The sequence below is a fragment of the Lathamus discolor genome, chromosome 2, assembly GCF_037157495.1.
Source record: "Lathamus discolor isolate bLatDis1 chromosome 2, bLatDis1.hap1, whole genome shotgun sequence".
Classification (NCBI taxonomy): domain Eukaryota; kingdom Metazoa; phylum Chordata; class Aves; order Psittaciformes; family Psittacidae; genus Lathamus; species Lathamus discolor.
In genome coordinates, this window is record NC_088885.1 from 43875961 (window position 1) to 43896824 (window position 20864).

Sequence of the window (20864 nt, forward strand, 5' to 3'; positions counted from 1 at the left end):
CCATGTACCAGTACAGGTTGGGGGTTGACCTGCTGGAAAGTAGCGAAGGGGAAAGGGACCTGGGGGTCCTGGTGGATAGGAGGATGACCATGAGCCAGCAATGTGCTCTTGTGGCCAAGAAGGCAAATGGCATCTTGGGGTGCATTAGAAAGGGAGTGGTTAGTAGGTCAAGAGAGGTTCTCCTCCCCCTCTACTTAGCCTTGGTGAGGCCGCATCTGGAATATTGCGTCCAGTTCTGGGCCCCTCTGTTCAAGAAGGACAGGGAATTACTTGAAGGAGTCCAGCGCAGAGCCACAAAGATGATTAGGGGAGTGGAACATCTCCCTTGTGAGGAGAGGCTGAGGGAGCTGGGTCTCTTTAGCTTGGAGAAGAGGAGACTGAGGGGTGACCTCATCAATGTTTACAAATATGTAAAGGGTGGGTGTCAGGATGATGGAGCTAGGCTTTTTTCAGTGATATCCAGAGATAGGACAAGGGGCAATGGGTGTAAACTAGAGCATAGGAAGTTCCATGTTAACATCAGGAAGAACTTCTTTACTGTAAGAGTGACAGAGCACTGGAACAGGTTGCCCAGGGGGGTTGTGGAGTCTCCTACACTGGAGACATTCAAGGCCCGCCTGGACAAGTTCCTGTGTGATGTACTGTAGGTTACCCTGCTCTTGTGGGGGGGTTGGACTAGATGATCTTTTGAGGTCCCTTCCAACCCTTGGGATTCTGTGATTCTGTGATTCTGTGATCCAATGCAAATAAAGTGCAAATGTGTTGGCCTCACCACTGCAGAAGAGTCTTGGCACATTTCCATCTGAAGCCAGCAAGATGACTAACTGGCCACATGCACTAATTATTTGAGATTGATGCTTACATCAGCACTGTGCAAACTGGGTGCCATTCTGCTCACAAATAAAATCCACTCAGCTGAAGCCTGGATAAACTATGCCTGATGAAACCCAAAATAAGGTACAGAAAAATAAACCCCTGAGATTTCCAAGCAGAGGTCTAGGCAGACCTGAAGAAGCCAACAGCCTGGCCACAGAAAGCTCCTGCCGTGCTGGCTGCAAGAGCTCTCAAGAGGGCTTTCCCAGAGCAGGAGTCGCTTGCACAGGGAGTCCCATCATTTCTGTCCTGCTGGAAACATCCCTAACAACCTTCTCCCTGGGACTCAGATGAGAAAACATGGGGCTGACTGCGTGTTACCTACATTTGGAGGAGCATCTGCATAGTGGTGGTAGATGAACACAATGCCAAATCCAGCCAAATGCCCTTTTCTGACTGTGTTTGCCATCGTTCTGCAACTGGTTCTTGCACAAGCAATTTATAATATATGTTTTCATACAGTGAGTGAGTTCTTTCAGTCTGCAGGAACTGGAAGTAATTCCCCAGAAGTCAACGAAAGTTGCATGTCAGGAGGTCTGGAAGAACCCACATGGAAAAAAAAAAAAGGCAGTTAGTTGTTGCAATGATAGCATACAGCTCTAACAGAAATGCAAGCGCTTTGCAGAAAAAAACCCTCCACAAACACAAAAGACAGGCTTCTCCCAGACATCTCTGAAATTCAGAGGCCAAATTCAGTTCCAAGTCTAAGTGAATAAGGTACAAATCTGGTAAGGTGACTAATGATTCATCAACTCCAACATTTGGCACTAGAGCACATTTGGTTAGAGCATTTGAGGAATGCTGCTAAGCAAGGACACAGTTCTGTCTTATATCTTTCTTCCCCTCTAGGTTTTGAGATGACATTTAAATGTGCATCCCTCCCTTGAGTGGAAACTAACAGGTTTGATCTTCACCCATGTTTGGAGTAGGCAGAGCAGGATCAGGCCTGAGCTTTTGCTGAAAGGTACCTGTTAGCCTGGTTCTTCTACACATACTGACAGCAAAAACCATGTTAAAGCTTAGCTTAAAGATTGTTTGACTTGAACACAACCTATAAAACCAGTTTCAGTTACAGCACTGCTCAGGGCTCCAGGCAGTCTAGCACTTCACAGCTTCTTTTCACATATTCCTGTCAGCTGTGGCTGAGCCTTATCTGTTCTGTTTACTATTTGAGTGTTTCAAAACAAGGAGGGAAACAACCGCCAAGAAAATCCTGGCACATTTGCAGTGTGTGACAGCCATGCTATAAATACTAGAAAATTAATGTTTTCGGCTGTTTTTTTTTTTCTCATATCTGCTTACATCTGGCTTGTCCCGTGTGTTTCAGGCAGCAAAATTACATCAGTAGCAGCTTTGTCAAATATGATTTTTTCTTACAAAATGCTGAGTTTCTTTCGGAGCCTGTCCAGTCAAGTTCCTGCAAAGGGCTGATGCTAAACTGAGATCTCCTGGTGTTTTTCAGCAGCCCTGTGCCTGCAGGGATGGGGCGGATTGCCTGTTCATGTATCAGTACATCGTTTCGTGAAACAATGCTGGTAAGGCATGAATGGAAAATAAGAGGTCAAGCGCGAGCTTTTGTAACTAACTGTTCTTTAAACCTGCAGTAAGGGGAAACATGTTCCTCAGGTGACATGCAGGGCTGTCTACCCACTAGATGGTGCTAGAAAACAATGTAACTTCCCGGAGCGGGGCTCTACCTGGCAGACCCTTCGTCCCCAGCCCACTGCCCGCTGAAGCGGCAACGCCAGGGTCATGCACCACTCTGCCATGTGCTAAGCATGGTTCACAATCACCTGGAAACAGATACGCTTTCCACTCTGATTTGAACTCAATTTGGTCTACTTGGTACATATACATGTCCTAAAAGAGAAGGTTTAGCCTAAGTGTAGTTTGGTGCCTCCATGTTTTTGAAAACTGAGAATCCTCACCAGAATCCTCAGCTGTGCCACATGCTGAGTGCCTGCCCATGTCCTGGGGTTGTGGGGGCACAGGCTAACACAGTAGCATGCTCAGCAGCAATGGCCAAGGAGACCTTCTGCAGGTCAGCAGCCAGAGAAACCAAAAAATCTTTTCACTAAACTCAGCCAAGTTTCAAACACCTCCGTCAGGAGAAAGCCCTGCCAGGGCTAAGGTCAGCATAGAACTGTGCTTTTCCTCACCAGCAGAAGCCTCCCCATGGGAGCCTTCTCCAAGTCCTTTTCGCAGGGCTGCTCTGAATCTCTTCTCTACCCAACCTGCAGCTGTGCCCAGGACTGCCCCAGTCCATGTGTAGGACCTTGCACTCGGCTTGGTTGAACTTCGTGAGGTTGCCAATGGCTCACTCCTCAAGTGTGTCCAGGTCCCTCTGGATGGCATTCCTTCCCGCCAGTGTATCAACCGAGCCACATAACTTAGCATCACTGGCAAACATGCTGAGGGTGCACTCAAACACACTGTCTGTGTCACCAACATAGAGCCATTGACAACAACTATCTGTATGCTGCTTTCCAGCCAGGTCTTTATCCACTGAGTGACACATCCACCAAATTCATGTCTCTCCAGTCTAGACACAAGGGTACCGAGCAGGACGCTGAATTACGGAGGAAGCCCCTTGCTGTTACTTCTCCTCCTCCTCCTTCTTTTGGTTCAGGACTTTGGTTTTGTTGTTCTTGTTACTAGCTCCCACCCTCCTGGATTAACGCCCTCCTCCTTTTCTGTATGCGCTGTGGTGGACGCTCACGGCCCCTGCACGGTTTGGGCCTGGAGCCAGCAGCCCCGCTCCCTCGCAGCCCCCCTGACACCTCTCAGCTCCCGGCAGCGCCCCGCAGCTCCGCCCCTGCTGCAGCCGCACGTCCACCGGGGCGCACCCAGCGCAGCCCTGCCCGCCGCGCACCCTCGCGTCTAGAGGCAGGGCCCGAGGGCGGGCGCTCCCCGCGCCCCTCGCCCCGCGCTGCAGCCTCCCCTCTCCCCGGCTCTGCCCGGGGCAGCCGGAGCGGAGCTCCCGGAGCGGGCCCCGGCCCTGAGCCGAGCGCCTGGCGAGGCCGCCGGGCTCCCTCCGTGCTCTCTGCGCTCAGAGCCGAGGCTCCGGGACGCGGGGTTCCCCCGGCCCCGCGGCGGAAGGCTCCTCTGGAGCTGCTCACCTCGGACACTTCTTACAGGCAGGCTTTGCACTGTTCCTCTCCATGTTGCAGTCCAAGGACATGAGTCAGGATGCTGGTGTTTGACGAACACAGGCAACATGATTGATGCTTGTGGCTGCCGGGCAGCTGGGTAGCCAGCACTGAGACAAGCGGTGGCCAGCAGAGCATCGCTTGTGTGAAGAGCAGCCCGTGATCCACCCAAGCTTGGAAGACCCAGACAATGGATAGGGAAGAGGGACATCATCTGCTTCCTAGCATACTGAGGACATCCAGCTCTGTAATGCTTTCCATCATATGTTAATAAGACCATTTCAGTTTTGTTTTCACTTGAAAAGTTTGATATTTGTGGAGGCATGCAGTTAAAACAATTCTCACTCAGGTAGGTAACACAGGGCACTGCCTTCTCTCGGGTATGGAGACACAGAGACTCCCATTTCTAGATATTCCTTACTTAATTCCAGCCTTTTTTCTTTTTCTTTTTTTCCTTCATTGTTTTCAGTTAATTGCAGAAATCAATCACTCTTGCTAGTGGACATAACAAGCTGGATTCAGATCCAGAATTACTCTTTCTGATGAGAGTTTCCCTGTTATTGCATGATTGACAGCAAGATGAATTCTTGTCCCTGTTGGCCCGTGTTTTTCACATTGTGCAAAAGATAACTCAAAGCTAGAACACAATTCTCTTACATAGCCACAGGAAAATGACAAACACAGTATAAAGCAAACTACATATGAGGAATCTGGCCCCTACAGCTGCAATCTTGTGTAGTCTGGAAAAGCTTTCCAGGCAGAAAGCAGGGCCACAGGTCAGACCAATTTCTGCACCAGTCACACAAAGGCCAGCTGAGGTCAGGTCATCTGCAGTAAGTAGATATTTCCATGCTGGAGTACTGGGTAATGTGGTCCTGGCACATCTCTGTTCCAAACACATGGCCAATATTTGCTATTACAAGTCATTTATTAAAGCCTGGCTAATCGTAATAGCAAATTTGTACACACGTGAAGATCTCTGTATTTTGCCAAAAGTAGCTCATGCATGAAAAATATTACGTAAACTTTCTGAATGTATATCAAAATAAATATTACAAATTACAGGAAATATGCGAAAATGACTCCCATTAAAGTTTCAAGATTTGTTTAGGATTACTCTGATGGTTATAAAAGTGTCTCCTCTCATATCTTTCAATTGCAGGAACAGCTTTGCCTTGGTCATTTTCTCCCCCTAAAGACATGTCAGATTATCCTGGGCTGCATCAAAAGGAGTGTGACCAACAGGTTGAAGGAGGTGATCCTGCCCCTCTACTCTGCTCTTGTGAGACCTCACCTGGCGTATTGTGTGCAGTTCTGGTGTCCTCAACATAAAAAGGACATGGAACTGCTGGAACAAGTCCAGAGGAGGGCCACGAGGATGATCAGGGGACTGGAGCACCTCCCTTATGAAGACAGGCTGAGGAAGTTGGGGCTGTTCAGCCTGGAGAAGAGAAGGCTGCGTGGGGACCTCATAGCAGCCTTCCAGTATCTGAAGGGGGCCTGTAGGGATGCTGGGGAGGGACTCTTCATCCGGGACTGTAGTGACAGGACAAGGGGTAACGGGTTAAAACTTAAACAGGGGAAGTTTAGATTGGATATAAGGAGCAAATTCTTTCCTGTTAGGGTGGTGAGACACTGGAATCGGTTGCCCAGGGAGGTTGTGAGTGCTCCATCCCTGGCGGTGTTCAAGGCCAGGTTGGATGAAGCCTTGTGTGGGATGGTTTAGTGTGAGGTGTCCCTGTCCATGGCAGGGGGGTTGGAACTAGATGATCTTGAGGTCCTTTCCAACCCTAACTATTCTATGATTCTATGATTCTATTATATCCAGCAGAACTCCTAAAGGCATAGATGAAGTCTAGACACTTGCACTTGTCCAGACCAAGTATGTTGCTGGTCTGGATCCTCCCGGGTCAGAAAAATCTTCTGTGCCAATTTTCCAGTGCTGATTGATGCTGCCCCTCCATGCTATGCAGAGCTGAGCCTTCAAGCCACTATCTGCAGTGCTCACTGTACATCTGCAAGTTGTGCCAGCACTCCAAAGGCAGGTGTTGACACTCTTCACTGGGCACGATGACAGCAGGACTTGAACTTCCACTGTATGTGGCAAAGAGGGATGAAGTCACATATTTGTTTCACTTGGTGCCTGTCAACCTACCCATGCTACAGTTCTGGCTATACTCATTTCACAGCACAATAGTGACTGCACTATCATGCCATGGTTATGGTACTTACGGTCCTTAGAACTGGCTCTTAGTCTGCAGCATGGACATGGCAGGGCTTCATCTCACAGGCTGGGACACCTGCATTCAGCTGTGAGCTGAGTTGCACCCATACAGCCTGACACAAACTTCTCTATGTTCGCAGCAGTATGTCCTTTGACTTCAAGGGGTTTGGGAGTTTGCCTTGAAACTGATGAAAATGCAGTGATATCCACAGGTTGAAACCTCATACACTACAATTAGTCATAGCTCACTTAAAGTCAACAGAAAAGTGTTTGAAAATGTGTGTAAATCCTAAGTCTACCCTGACAATAATAATTTGCCCAGCTCTGGTCAATCTTTCACAAGAAGTGATGCAGAGATAGCAGGAGCTGAAAGACAGGAAATGAAAATTATGACAGAGGTAAAAGAAAAGCAATGGGAAACACTGGAACTGTGTAACTCAATGAAACGGAAAAGTTACACTTTTGAGGATAATGTTAAAATGAAAAACAGAAAGGAGTTTTTATATCACATTATCTCTGGCACTTACTGCCTTGTGATTTCACTGAAGCCAAGCAGGTATCAGGCTTACAAGAGGGCTTAGATACGAACGAACAAGATCTATATGAAGATATATTAGAATGGGAAAAGAAAAAAATAAATCCAATGATAAATTGTCATAAGAGAGGTCAAAATGCTCCATAGCTGTGTATTACAGGGCTTTCTGTACTTCCCACAAAGCACCTATTTTATTTGGTGTGCAAGCACTTTCATGCTGCCCCCACGGCAACTTTCTTGGAAAGAAAGAGTGCAGAAGGGAGTGAAGAGACCTACCCAAAGCGATGCAGAACCGGCCAAGCAGTCTTTGTTTACAAAGCTCAAATAACCCACCCAAGGTCACGTACCAAACAAACGTAAAACCTCGAGCTCCAGATCCCTATCTGCTCCTGTGCTCTTTAGCCAACACTGCCTGTCTCCTGCCATACAAGCACAGCTCATAAAAATGAGGGTGGGTTTGTGTGGGGCTCTTCCTCTATGAATGCTATCAGACATGTCACTTACCTCTGCTGGACCGCTTCAGACAGCATAGTAAAGACTCCTCCGCATGGCCAGCCATGTATTTTGGGTGCCTCCCGCCCCTGCCCTGACCTTGTGCTCACCACACGCGGAGGAGCACGGTCAGAACGCAGCTCTCCTCCCTAGCAACCCGCTACTAGGCCCCGAATCCGCTTGTGTGCCGGGGCCCCGGAGGCGGGATGGCCGCGATGGTGCAGGGAGCGCCCGTCTCAAAGGCAGAGGGAGCGCTGCCACCTGCCGACCGCCGCTGCGCGGAGCTGCGCTGCGCCGCCAGGCCGGGGGACCGGGGTGACCGGAGGGTGCTGCAGCGGTGGAAGCCCCCGTGGCGTGCTGAGCCCGGCTGGTCAGGGCAGGCGGGCAGTGCCTCCGCAGCTGGTTACCCATAGCCGTGGCTGGGTGTCCTGCCCGCTCCAAATGCTGGGTATTATTCCGGTGGTTGATTGATCTGAATGTGAAAAATTTTCTTGTGTGTCTGGTTGGAATCTCCGCAGCAGTAACTTGCACCCACTACCCCTTGTCTTTTCCACGTGACTCCTTTATAAATGGAGTCTCCATATTTTTAATTAGCTACCCTTTAAATTGTGAAACATGGTGATAAGGTCTTCCCTGGGCCTTCTTTTCTTAAGGCTGAATACACCAACCCTCTCAGCCTTTCCTCTTAAGACAGGCTTCCCAGGGAACACAAGAGAACCAACCCTCCCAGTTTCCCTGTGAAACACAGATCTTTAACACTGCTCCTCCCACAGCATGAACAGGATAGCACTATTGCTGAGGTCAGCATGCTGGCACCGCTTGCAAATTCACCCCCGCAAGAGAGACCCCTGGCCAAATATGAGTCGAACAGGAAAGGCTTTCCTGCCCTCCAGAACCACAATCACTTGGCAAAGAGATGGGGAAGGAGAGATGATATCCAGGTGAGAGTGAAGCAATGTGAAGAATAGAATCATCAAACCATTTAGGCTGGAAAAGACCTTTAAGATCATTGAGTCTAACTGTTAACCTAACACTGCCAAGTCCACCACTAAAGTCTTGGTGTCACAACCACTTCCCTGTTCCAGTGCTTGACAAACATTTAAGTGGTGAAATTCTCCCTAATAGCCAACCTAAACCTCCTCTCCTATCACTGTTTCTTTCACTGGATCATGCCATCTTCCTGCCCCACCTGTCATAATCATCATAGAATGGTTTGGGTTGGAAGGGACCTTCAAGATTATCTAGTTCCAGCCCCATTACCACAGGCAGGGACATCTTCCACCACGTGGTTGCTCAAAGCTGCATCCACCCTGGCCTTAAACACTGCCAGGGATGGGGCAGTGGTTACGGACTGAGTGTATTGCTCTGCAAAAACCAACCAAAGTCCTTAACCATGGGGCGGAGGACCTAGATGAGGACACTCCATGCCATCTCTGTGCCTTCCATGGCTTGTACCCATCACTCTTGGATGCCTGCATGCACCTTCTGAGAGCAATGAATCATCTGAAAATCCCCGATCAGAATGTGAAGAGAACAACCCCTAATATGGGGGAAACGTGGTGACATTCACAAAATGAGAAATCAGCCCGGGCAGTGCTGAGGTGCTATGAAAGCAGGAGTCAGGCCTGCCTCCCTCCTCACACTAGCTCAGAGACCACAAAGTTTCCTAATGCAAGCTACAGGGATGATGAGACTGTTTTCCAGCCTCTGACAGCTTAAGGCACACAGGTTTCACAGCAGCAGACACATCTTGCAGCCATCAGCACTAGACTATTTTTAATGAACAGCAAAATATTCATAAATATTTGCTGACTCCAAGAGTTAGGGAGTGTAAAAAAAACTAAGTTATTGCAGGATTTGGGTTAATTTGCAAGATACAGCATTGCTGCAACATAAATAGAGAAGTAGTGTTTTTTAAAGAGGAAGGAAAGCGTATGAAGTATTTTAGGGCAGGGTTTAAATGACTTTAAATAGAATAATTTCCATGTCTCAGACTTTCACTCTATAGGCACACAAGACAGAAATATTTTTGCTGGTATATATTAGATCAGCAGATGCTACGTTTTCTTTTAGTTCTAAAATAAACTAACTCAAGTTAGAGATTTGCAAGGGCTTTTAAAAGAAAGCGTTAGCAGTGTTTGGTTTTATAAATGTTTGCATATAGAAGTGACGCACAAGCATCCTTGCAAAACCAATTCCCAAACCCAGACTGCTGGGATGGTGAGCTCACCTATGCAGAAAATGTCAGTACGCTGCTCCCGCAAGATCCAGCATGAAAACCACCAGAGAGCCTTGCATCCTTCCAGTGCCAGCTCATCCCCACCTCAATCCCAAACAAAAATCTTAATGGGAAACATACGATTTTCACTTGGTCCTAAAAAAAAGTAAATAATTTCTGCTCAAATTATGAAAAAAAAAAAACCCAAACCTGACCACATTCCCCCGAACCCCAGGAAAGGTCAGTCTGCAGGATTCAGCAAGGTAAGGTTTTTACAAACTTACATGGATTTAAGAGCCGCTTCTAAACTCAGCTGCTAATGACAGAGACCCTTAAACCAACATAGTTACAAAAAGTATTCATAGTGAAAAAAGCTTGAGAAACCTGCAAGTGACTGAGGACTCCTTTCATTGGAAACCACCGTGAGCAAGGTGCCAGTGGTTAGTAAGTGGTTTGTGTACTACTTTGAGATACAAGTTCCAGGCTTGTAGAAGACAGGACCAGTGGTTTCTACTTCAAGGAAATTACATTGTATACCGATGATTATAGGTCTTGTTGTTGCTATTGAAACATGAAAGAGCTTATCTTTATGTATTTTCCTCTATCTCTATCAAGTAGTTGTAAACTCTATTTGATTTTCCAGATCCCTTTCAGTGAAATGTTATTTAATAAGAACTGTAGTGTGTACAGAGCAGAGCAGCCAAAGGGCAATTTTAATTTGCAGGCTGAAGGAAGCTGTATTATAGCCAGTCAGGGAGGAAGTTCCTAGCCATCTTTTTATAAACTAATAAGGGTTTTTTTGAGAGAAGGCAGCTAGTCTCCTCCTCACTGCGTGATTTCTCTTCACCTGGAACACGAACCCTTTGCCAGCAAAAGCAAAGCTGGTTACAGAAGGTGGTTCTGCTCAGCCTTCACGATCCTGTCTGCAGATGAAGGGGGGAGATAGCAGGGTATGTTGCATGTATATTTAAGTCCTTGCATTGTTGTCAAGGAAGTGATATGAGCCTCTGGGAAATCCATAGTTCCTCTTTAATATGTCAACAGGTTAACAGTGTTGTGTAGACTGTATCTGGCTGTGCAAGCAAGTGATTTTTATGTGACTGGACAGTGATAATAATGACTTGATAAGTTCTGATTCCTTCTGGGCATATTATCTTTCCATCTGAGCCATAAGCACAGGTATTGACGTCATTTTTCCTTACTGGCATGCTTCCGTTACAGAGCACCCATTCATTCAGCAAATTCTGTTTATAGGAGCTTGTAGGTCTTCGTGTTTGTTCAAAACCCACCACAGACTACTTTTCCTTCATCGCAAATTCTGAGTTTGAGAACAAGCACTCTGTTTAAAATCCTCTCCTTGCTAAATGCTGGATAAGTCTTCAGAAACTCAGAAGTCCCAAAATGATGCAATATTTTTCCTTTTGTTCTGTCCCTGCAGCAGGGTTTTGGTGGGGGCCCTCCAAGAAGGGTCCCTGGGTGCTGTCCACCTTCCTGAACCCCACACATGGAGTGAATGGCCCACACTGCACATCATAGCCCCTCTGGATGACGGGTGCAGAGCGGGGACTGCAGTGTGGGCCATTAAGGAGAGCTGTCAGACTGAATTCCTATGCCAATTTTAGCCTTTCCATGATCTCCTAGGGCATTTGATCTAAAAATTGCTAGCTTACAGCACAAGTACTGCAACTCTGTGAGATACCTGCACAACTCAGGCATTCTGCAAACACAAGGAATAATTGAGTTACTTTTCAGTGCCAGGAGGGGAAGAGCCAGGGACAGCCCAGTGGTCTTTGTAACCAACAAGGTCTGAATCAATACTCAAGAAGGACTAGGAAAATTGATTTTTTTCTGACCACAGATTCTCCAGAAGCAGCTATTTGATGGGGGAAGGCTATTCTCTCATATCTTGTGGTTATTTGCCAAATGGTGGAGGAGGGATCCTGAATACTTTTTAGTCCGTAGGGTATTTTTCCTGTGTATTTCAGAATGAGTACACCGTGTCCAAGCTTTTGATCTCTTGGGGTAAGACAGCGACAGTCAACATTTATGTTTTGAGAGATTTCAGAAAGAGATTTCAGTGCTAAATGGGTTGTGGTTTTTGCGTGTGAAGCTACCTTCTTACAACCCTTCTGCACTGCTGGTTTGAAATGCACTGGAAATCCCCTGCACCTAGTGGGCATTTTTTGGCCATGACCACATTTTCTGAAATGCTACTTTGAAGTGATGGCACAAGCTAACAGCACTCCCAAAGACCTTGTTTTAAAATTCTGACCAAGTTTAAAACATAAATAAAACCAGATCATCTCTAGTAACAGTATTTTTTTTATTTTTCAATTCTCTATCTCTTTGTAGCTCTCTTTGAGGTTACTTCCCTCAGTTTATTTATTTTTATCCCAGCTTTTATGCTTTTGTCCCTCGCCTTCCACCAGGAGTGACCTCACTGGAAAGTCCAAGAAAACCTCAACATAAAATTTGCAAATTCTCCCAAGGCAAGAAAAACCCCATAACTTCCCTTCTGGTTACAAAATGTGGTTCCATAAATGTTCTTTCCAGTGCTGATACTGCTAGGAAATGACAACAGCTCCAGCTCTGGGGTAAGGAGCCATTAAAAATCCTTCAAGTCTGAGCCATTAAAGTGTTTGTATTTCACATTCTCTGCATTTTAATACGCATCATTTATTGCATTACTTTACCAACTTTGTCCCCACTCAGAAATACACACGCTTTTCTTTTAAAAAGTCACTAAACAAACCTAATAAATGTAAAACCTCTCTTACTCAGGTGTTTTGACAGGCATGTGCTGATTAGGTCCATCTCTGTGCACTTCCAACTAATGTCACCAGAAACTGTGAGGCATTCTGGTGTCAGGGAAAGAAGCTTGGTAGAACCAGAAAATCCTTGGGTACTATGAGAAGCCTTCTCAGAGCAAAGCATATTGCAACAAGAGCTGTGGACTGCAGAGGAGAAAGCCAGGCCGCCGCTGTGGAGGAGAAACAGCCTGGGCATGGTTTAAGGTTGGAGGAAGTGGGAGCCCCCCAAGGTGAGGAGGGCAAGGGAGAAGGCAGAGACACAGGCAAACAGGCTGGATGGAGGCTGGAGCTATGGAAAACAGGCAAAAGCAGGGCAGTCCCAACACGCTGCAGAAAGGCCAGCCTGGACCTCTCTAGCCAGATCTCCAAGGCCACTGATATGAAGTCCTGTGAAGTCCTGGCAGACCCCACACACCAGAAACATGCTGCATTTGGTATCATCTCAGCTTGTAAGAGCAAATACCTGCCTCCTCCTGTGCTGTGCAGGGAGGGAAATAACTGGGACTGAGTCACCCCTGTTGAAAATCTGGGTGGTGTTATTGTAGGGCAAAAGTCATTTGGATGAAAGTGAAACCAGGAACCAAAGTGAGAAGTAGAAATGCTGCATATCAGCAGAGGCGCAGAGACAAGAAAGTCAAGTGGCATTTTCACAGCAGTGTGGTGATTCAGCAGCTTGGGTGTGCCTGGTGTGGATGTGCCCAGCATGCTACCCAGCCACCACTACAAGCAAGTGCCGACAGCTGCGCTTGGGTACCCCATGGGGAAATAGAAGGAGGAAGAGACTGGAATGGAAAATGGGTGGAATTAAAAGAGAATGGAATTGAGCTCTAAAATGGAAAAGAAAGCAAGCCACAGATGTCACAGTGTCCTTCCCCAGCACACTGGGACTGCAGGGTTGGGATTGGAGGCTCAGGAGCACTGCAGCAGAAAGCTCTTCAGTTCCTTATCCCAGCATGTTCACTGCCAAACTTAACTCAGTTTTACTGTGAGATCATTTTAAACTCAGATCTAGTTGCAGGCAGGAGCGAGATGGAGACATACTGTCCCTGGGAATGGGAACAAGTGCCTGGGGCAGGGCAAAGAACTCCTTGTTCCAGCTTTGCAGCCTGGATCTGCTTGCATGACTCCACCTGTGCAAACCAAACCAGGTGAGATGGCAACCTGTGGCTGCTGCACAGCTGAGTGGAAGAACAGTGCCAATGAGATAGAGATGCTGTTGGGGAGTTTTCTATCATATGTTTTATTTTTCATCTTGTGAATCTGGATCCTCCTGCTCCTACTGCACAAATAACTTCATCATCTCTTAAAGGTTTTCTATTTAAGAAAATTCAGCTACAGTAGATGAAATTTGATGAATTGACAAGTGCTTGCCATTTTCTAATGAAAAGCTTAATGAGTTTATTTTTGCCTAGCGGACATTGACATGCTGTAGCGTTCATGTTTCTCCTCTGGGTCGTATTAATTCTTGCACCTGATTACTGTCAAGGTTTGTTCTATATTTTGGGGCAGTAAAGCTGGAGTGCTCATAAAATGCTTGTAACACCAAGTTACTGGGACATTTATATTCCTAATTTAGCCAGTGAAAGGGCAATCACACTACACCTGGGGATTTAAGCTGAGCATCACTGAAATCCTGTCCCTGTGTAGGTGAACACTGGCTAATGTTCCCTGGGGTAACTGATGGTTGACAGCAGAATAGAGTGATAAGGTGGCAGGCACTGTGCCTACTGTAAACGCACAAGCCCCATGCCCTCTCAGCCATTGGTGCAGGCTCAGGCACGGTTTGGACACAGGAAAGCAGGGAGCTGGTTCAATGCGAGACCAACCCGCCAGCCCACCGAGGAGAAGTGGTTGCAATAGCCTTGCTTGCAGCTGGTCTGAAAATCCCTCTCCTCTTTTTATCCATATCCCCCTTTCCAGGGGATGAGACACAGGTCCCAGCCGTGCAGCTCCTGAATATATGGCTCTCGAAGGGGGGCATCACTAGGTGGCGATAGAAGTTTTCAAACCGAGCTGGAGTATCCTTAGGATTTGGACAAGTCTAAGGGATGTGGTCCAAGCTTTAACTCCCCAAAACAGCTGTTGGCACAGGAGGAATGAAGCTGACCGTGGTAGCACTGCTCCTGGAATCCGCTAGATCTGTAAAAAGTCAGAGCATGAAAGAGCTGAAATATTGGTTTAGAACTGCCCTGCACAGTGCCAGAATGATATCCTAACTTCCCCTTCCTATACATAACCCTGTGGGGCAGAAACTGCAGCTTGGGCTGATGGTGGTCCTCTTTTAGATCCGGCCATCCCCTCCTTTCACTCCTAGGGAGGAATAAGCCACATCATGCTACACCTACCTTTGTTTCAAGGCAAGAATCCAGCGTACTGGGCTGGAGATGCAGAGGCAGTTGCACAGCTGGAGGACTGCTGTCTGCCAGTGGGGCAATGCATATCATTATGTCCCATTTCTCCTGCTGCAGTTCCTGAGCATGGCTGAGTAAGTTTAGTCAACAGACCAGAATAATAACACTGAGGTGCCCAGAGCAGCATTTGTCACATCATCCAGGAATAAAAGTGTCTGGGCTCACTCCCAGGCGGCATCACCCTGCCTTCTCACCAGCCAGCCATCCCCGCAGCACTGCCCTGGCATTCCTCCATCCTGTGCTCAGGCTGAGGTGGAATTTAATTCTGTGCAAAAAGGGTAAGAAGGAGGAAATAAAAGACATCAAAAGAGGAAAGGCCAAGAAAAATTGTATTTTATGTAGAATAAAAGTCTTCAGCAAGGAAGTTGTTTGCCATTCTGCATGTTAAGCTACTCCCTGGGGAAGCTGTGGGAGGCATATCTCCCTATTATATGCTGCAAACATGATTAACTTGTTTTTCTGTATAAATGACCTCTGTGATTCAGTGTTGTGAGGCAAGCTGCTCCGAGTTTCACTTCCAGCTGAATTTAAAAGAGGGGTTGAGCAAATTGTTGGTGTTTTCTGGCCCATGATGCAAAATTTTTAAGTCAGAAAACAGTTAATTATCGAAACTGCTTTGCGGTACTACTGAAGTTTCCAAAGCCAAGAATGTCTGTTTCTCACGTTTTTCTGTTTGCCCTCTGCTTTGCTGCTGCTTGCTGTGCTCTGCTAGGGGAGCAGAGACAGCATCCCAAACGTAATGGAATCCCTGTGCCTCAGAGCAGGAACAGAGGAATCTTTTGGGACACTGAATCTTGTCCCCTGCTCCCCATAGCACATAATCTTCAACCTCATCTTCATGGGCTTGCAGGGACATATTCCGACAGGCTTTACATGTTCCCTTCAGTGCCCCAGATTTCCCCAATGACTCAGGAACCAACACACCTCACTGTAAGGGCGCTTCTGGGAGTCCAGGATGAATGTAAGCACAGGCAGGGCCTGGCGGCCACTCTGTAGCATGAAAATGAGTCCTCCCAGTGCCAGGGTGAAACCAAGGGCAAAATTACTTTGCCATGGGCTTCATATTCTCATAGTACCCTCTAAATGCCATCTCTCTTTCATATACCCTGCAGCCCCACATCATGCAATGAGGGTCTGGATGAAATTGAACCCTGTGAGATAGAAAGAAGAGGCCATGGTCTAGATGACAGCATTTGGTTTCTGTTAACTCTTACCAAGAGGGCAGAGTGTTTATCTGCATGGCCTTCTAAGTTTTCATTTCTCAATGGCTTTGTGAGCAGGAAAGCACAGATGGGCACCAAGGCATCAGGAGCAGGAGTGACTCATCTGGGAGCCTGCAGCAGAGGAGGGAGTTTCACCAGGGCTGCACCCCCACACCAGCACCTGAACCACCTTTGCAGTCATGGCTGGGTCATTTCCAGGAATAAGAGTCTCTCAGTGGAGCTAAAAGCAGAGAAGATTTATTGCAAACACTGCTCGACCACTGCAAGGCTCAGTAGGCTGGACACTGCCCTGCAGCACCCTGGGGAAATGCAAGGGTAAGCATCTGCATTGCTGGGCAGACAACTTGGCATGTGCCATGTCAGCCTGGCATGATACCAGGTTTTTATCAGCACAGCTTTGGGTAAGGTTGGTGCTCACAGGTGACAGTCCCAACAGTGGCTCTGTTTTTCCCCAGGAGTGGAAACCCAAACCACATACCCTCTCTACCCTCTGCCACTGTTCATAAACCAGGTGTCTTTCATGCTGTCAGACTGAGAGAGTTTTATGGGGTTTTCTGGTACCGTTTCTCATTTCTCTTGGCAATCCAAGCATGTTAGCACTCACCAAGCATCTAATTGTGATGTAGTTAATTGTTAGAAATCCTAGAATATTACAGAAGCCATTTAAAGCTCATTCCTGTGTTTCTAAGGTGATGTTTTGGAAAGAGAATAAAACCATGTTGTCATCCTTCCCAGCACACTGCTTAAACTGATAACAGGAGCTGAAAGGCAGGAGCAACATGAGAGGGGAGCAGGAAGACGCACAGCCCAGTGGTGCAAGGATGGGCTGTGCAAGAGGAGCCATTGGTGGGGGAGCACGGAGGAGAGAGATGGCAAAGCCCTTGAGGCACATCTGGAGCGGCTTTAAGGGCAGAGGGCTACCACTAAAGGCTAGGGATGGTGTAGCAAAAATTCACCCAACAGCTGGGATGGGTTCTTGCCAGGGCCAAAGATGTTATTTATGGGGCACTCCCCATGGTGTATGGAAGGTCAAGATTGCACCATCTGCTTCTCCTAACAGTGTAAACTGCTCACCAACCCCTGTTGACCCTGACACAACTCAGGCTGAGGTAGCAAGCAGTTTTCTGCCACGATAAAGGGCTTGGGATCAAATGCCCCCCTTTCTGCTCTCTGCAAGGGGGATTTCCCTGGGAATTCATCCCTGCAGGACATGTGCACCTGGAAAAAGGGAAAATAAATTTCCCACAAATTCCAAAGCTGTGTTTTGGCCATTCATAGTCAATGTCAGGGATTCGTATTTCATGTCTGTATCTGGATGGACAGCCTGCAGCCAGGCTGGAGGCAGATAACCTGGTCCTCGCCCCATGCCCTGGCAGAAATAACTGCAGTCACATCAGCTTCTTCCCTCCAGGCTCCACCGAAAGTTCAGACTGACCTGGGATGTTTTAGCATTTTTCTCCATTGGCAGTCCAAAGGAGTAAGTGTAATTCTCTTTCTCCCATCACTACCATTTTCGTGTATGCTGGAGCTTCTGGTTTCCAGTTACCACTGAAAGCAGAAGCGAAAAGCAGCAAATAAAGCTGTTCTCAGGGTAGATCAAGTTCAAGCAAAGTCAGGAGGTTTTGGAAACAGAACAGGGGCATTATGAGATAATTTGGTTTGTGCTTAGCTAAAGGAAACCCAAATTCTGACGCTTGCATATCTGTGTGAACCAGCCACATACTTTCTCCTCCCTCTGAAATACCCACTTTATACCAGCGTCCACAGCTCAGTTCCAGCTTTGCTGAGCAGAAGATGTTAATGGGTAATAATGTTTTGCTGTCAGAGATCCTGTCTGAAGGACTGAAAATAACTGCAAAACTTTAATTTTGCCAAAGCAAGAGCTGAGAAACAACAGATTTTCTGAACACAAGGCCTTACTTTACTTGCCCAAGCTTGTGCTCTGAGATAGAGCCCAACTACCTTATTTCCTTAAGTAGGTAATATTTCTTCACATTTTCCTCAACAAAGGGCCATATTTTGATATAGGTAGCAACTGTTGTTTTTTCATAGCAATGACACCAAGTGAAGATCTGAAACTGCAAAGATCATCTGAAAGCAGTGAAAACCTGTAGTTTTTTCTTTTTTAGACCAAAAGACCATGAGCAATTCATACTGGAATAGGTCAGCACACCCATAGCAGGCAATGGAAGATGCCTAAAGTGCAGGTGGTGTCCAATGGAGTTTTACAGCCACAGAAGAGGAGTGAAAAGTCCTGACTGCGCAGTGAAAACAAAGAGGTGTTTTAAGTCTATAAGGATGATTTGAGGATGTGAGACCTGTGGGAGACATTCACGGCATGAAATCTATGTGGCTGAAAGACTAAGCTTTGGGGGCTGGATCTGGTTCAGATGATCCTAGTCAATGCTTCAAGTTTAAAAAACACCCCAAACAACAAAACAACAAAACTTTGAAACTTAGATCTGGGTAGGGAATTGTTCTTGCAGCCTACCACTTATTGTCAGAGTAACCTCCCATTCAGGTCCAAGTTTCACCTATTGAAAAAGCTTTCTTTGATGTTACTGGACAGGAAGAGAAAAGTAAGATAGGGTAGGAGATACAAGAAGTCTAGAGGGCAGGAGAATGTGCATCAAGAAGAAGGAAGTAGTCGTGCTGATAAGGACAGTTATTAAGGAAGCATTGCAGTAAATGGGAGAACTGTGCCTGTTTCCGCTAAGAAACATGGTGATGTCAGACAGAAGGAATGAACAAGAAAATGCCCCCCAAAAATGAGAGGATCATACAGAACTGCAGGCAGTCCAGGTAATAAAATGGAGGAGCATCTTGATTTTCCAGTGAAAGAAATGAAATCAGCTAGTACAGAGGTAACAGCAGCAGAAAAGTCATCTGGGTTTGTAGGGTCGATAATGAGCAGGAAAGAAAATAGCACCAGGAGAGGGAGTGGAAAGCTTTCCTCAGTTTGGGAATGGCAAAGAAAACCATTATCTGTGTAAAAGTCAATCTGTTGAACTGTTGTAACAAAGTTCTAGCAGGGCGGTGTTAAGAATCTGTTATAAATTCCTTAAGGTCAAGTTTGCACTGTGATAGCGCTCTACAGAGAGGGGGTAACAATGACAGTTTTGGAGAGCAGCAGGGTTTTTCCTCACAGACTTACGAGCCAAGGCGCAGGCCAGCGTGTGACACCCCTCCCTGCTCCCCTGAACCAGAGATCTGCCTGCCATGCGACTGCGGCACACACCCCCACATCTGCCAGGTGTATGGGTGGGCAGTGCCATATGCCAGCTCTGGATGCATGACAGATGCACATGGGTCACATAGGAGGGAAAAACACAGAGCCCGTGGTAGCCTGAGCAGCAGGCAATGGGCTGGCAGGGCAGCTCCCTGTCCATGTAAAGTGCGGACAAGCTTACAGGCTACACGTTATACGAACCTCCACCAAGCAGAAGATGCAGACAGTTTGGAGAAACACCCCTCAAGACAAAGAAAAAGGTGTGGAAAAGCTCCCTTCCTAATGGGATGATGTTAGTAGCTGAGTGAAGGTTTCAGGTGTAAGCAGGAGCCTATAGAGGCTGGGAAAAGGGACTGAGCAGACGAGGTCATATCTCAGAGTGCCAGGGTAAAGTGAGAGCCATCATGGCAAGGCAAATCAGTAAAAGGACATCAAAACAGAAAAAGTATGTTTTAAAAGAAGGGGTGAAAGACCTCACTGCAGGAACTCTTTCTCTTCTGTGCAAGGTCTGCTGCATGATGCAGCAGTGCCCAGGGGTGTTGCAAAACCCTGCAGGATTGTACAGACATTTTCCAAGACAGTGTTTTTACTACATCCTCTTAGTTTCTCCTTAGTTCCAGTTTTTCTCCAGTTTCTAAGGAAGTCTGGGCATAAAGTAAAAATAGCCTTTAGACATGATCAAGGCTGGCATCAGCTGATCAGGTGCTGGACTTCAGTTCCTATGTCCTTTTTAGGATCTGGCTCCAGACACCTTCCTCCTTTAAGCTTTCAGGAAATCCCCAAACTAAGAAGGGCTGAAAAGAAAACTATCTCTGGTACTTCTGTACCAGAGTACAGAAAGGCACCTGAAAATGTAACAGAAAAAGAGCTTTTCTCTATATTCAGTTGAGTCTGAAAGTGTTTTTTAAAGTAAACTTTCCCCAGTGCTCGCTCATCCCTGCACTGATCTCACGCACAAGGGAACATCAGCCTGAGACGGACTTTTCCAAGAAAGTTGTCAAGGGGGTGCAGAATGGAAATGTGGAAGCAGCCCCTTGCAGCAGGAGTCACCTCCCTTTCCCTGCCTTGACATGAGTTCATGGTGCCTGAGGAAGGTTGGAGTCCAGGATGGCTGAGTCACAGGGAAGGTGGGCAGAGCACCAACACCTTGGTGCCCAAGGGTGCTCACTCCAGCTACCAGGAGGGCAACAACCAGCAGCAGGGAGCAAAGGGGACAAAGCCTGGGTCTCATTGGTCTGTGCAGGAGAAGGCTAAGAGAGACTGCAGTGACGTGAAGACACTGGATGAGCCAGATGAAGTCATAGGCAGGGATGATGCTCCGAGGGTGGCTACCCCCATGGGGGCATGGGATGGAGCCGAGGCAGTGGCCAGCTCCTGTGCCCTTCCGACGCAGCACTTCCCACTGCTATCAGCAGTGGGAGGAGAGGACCCTCTGCTGCCTGTACCCCAGCCTCGGGGCGCTCACTGTACCTACAGTGCACAGCCCTGCTCTGCGGTCCTGCTGTACTCCTCTGCTTGCAGCAGAAGTCCACGTAGCTCATGTCCTTACGGCCAGTTTTCACAGCTGGTATCACTCAGCCGCGGCATTCAGGTCTGCTCATGTTTCTCCATCCACCGCTCCCGTCCCTCCTGCTGCAGGGAGCAGGGAGGGGCAGAATAGCTGGGGGAGTTTCTGTGAGGAGTCTTTTAGCTTGTGTTAT

General features: G+C 47.3%; 1 long non-coding RNA gene across 1 annotated transcript; it reads right to left on the reverse strand.

Annotated features, from left to right (window-relative positions):
- Window positions 1–569: 569 nt before the first annotated feature.
- On the reverse strand, window positions 570–7516 carry LOC136008010 (uncharacterized). Its single transcript, XR_010609945.1, has 4 exons — window positions 7286–7516; window positions 6255–6612; window positions 3993–6116; window positions 570–1409 (listed from the first exon to the last, which is right to left on the reverse strand). It is a non-coding gene; the product is annotated as an uncharacterized LOC136008010 (long non-coding RNA).
- Window positions 7517–20864: the final 13348 nt, after the last annotated feature.